This window comes from Anopheles moucheti, assembly GCF_943734755.1.
Source record: "Anopheles moucheti chromosome X unlocalized genomic scaffold, idAnoMoucSN_F20_07 X_unloc_41, whole genome shotgun sequence".
Taxonomy (NCBI): Eukaryota; Metazoa; Arthropoda; class Insecta; order Diptera; family Culicidae; genus Anopheles; species Anopheles moucheti.
The window spans coordinates 46032-47500 of record NW_026453550.1 but is presented as its reverse complement, the minus strand read 5'-3'; positions in this window follow the sequence as shown (position 1 = coordinate 47500).

Genomic DNA, 1469 nt, shown 5'->3' with positions numbered 1-1469 from the left:
GTGCGACTTACGGGCCTGATAGTGCGACTTAAGGGCCTGATAGTGCGACTAACGGGCTTTGATAGTGCGACCAACGGGCTTGATAGTGCGACCTATGGGCTTGATAGTGCGACTAACGGGCTTGATAGTGCGACTTATGGGCTTGATAGTGCGACTTATGGGCTTGATAGTGCGACTTACGGGCTTGCTTTTCCATGTTTTTCGCATCGAGCTTCGGTTCGTTTCGAATAATTTTGTCCATGTTTTTCGTTTGCTACGAGAGGTTCGGTTCGTTTTCAGTTATCCCTGTGTTCATGGTTTTCGTGAGCTTCGATAGGTTTGGTCCGTGTTTTTGAGTACTCTTGTCCATGATTTTCGTGTGCTTCTTGAGGTTTGGTCCGATTTTCAGTACTCTTGTCCATGCTTTCACATGCTCTGATAGGTAGGTTCGTTTTCAGTTATCCCTGTGTTCATGGTTTTCGTGAGCTTCGATAGGTTTGGTCCGTGTTTTTGAGTACTCTTGTCCATGATTTTCGTGTGCTTCTTGAGGTTTGGTCCGATTTTCAGTACTCTTGTCCATGCTTTCACATGCTCTGATAGGTAGGTTCGTTTTCAGTTATCCCTGTGTTCATGGTTTTCGTGAGCTTCGATAGGTTTGGTCCGTGTTTTTGAGTACTCTTGTCCATGATTTTCGTGTGCTTCTTGAGGTTTGGTCCGATTTTCAGTACTCTTGTCCATGCTTTCACATGCTCTGATAGGTAGGTTCGTTCTCAGTTATCCCTGTGTTCATGGTTTTCGTGAGCTTCGATAGGTTTGGTCCGTGTTTTTGAGTACTCTTGTCCATGATTTTCGTGTGCTTCTTGAGGTTTGGTCCGATTTTCAGTACTCTTGTCCATGCTTTCACATGCTCTGATAGGTAGGTTCGTTCTCAGTTATCCCTGTGTTTATGGTTTTCGTGTGCTTCGAGAGGTTTGGTCCGTGTTTTTGAGTACTCTTGTCCATGATTTTCGTGTGCTTCTAGAGGTTTGGTCCGATTTTCAGTACTCTTGTCCATGCTTTCACATGCTCTGATAGGTAGGTTCGTTCTCAGTTATCCCTGTGTTCATGGTTTTCGTGTGCTTCCATAGGTTTGGTCCGTGTTTTTGAGTACTCTTGTCCATGATTTTCGTGTGCTTCTAGAGGTTTGGTCCGATTTTCAGTACTCTTGTCCATGCTTTCACATGCTCTGATAGGTAGGTTCGTTCTCAGTTATCCCTGTGTTCATGGTTTTCGTTTGCTTCGATTCGTTCACTCTATTACTCTTGTCTTTGGTTTTCGTTTGCTTCGATTCGTTCACTCCATTACTCTTGTCTGTGGTTTTTCGTTTGCTTCGATTCGTTCAGTCCATTACTCTTGTATGTGATTTTCGTTTGCTTCGATTCGTTCAGTCCATTACTCTTGTGTGTGGTTTTCGTTTGCTTCGAGTCGTTCAGTCCATTACCCTTGTCTAT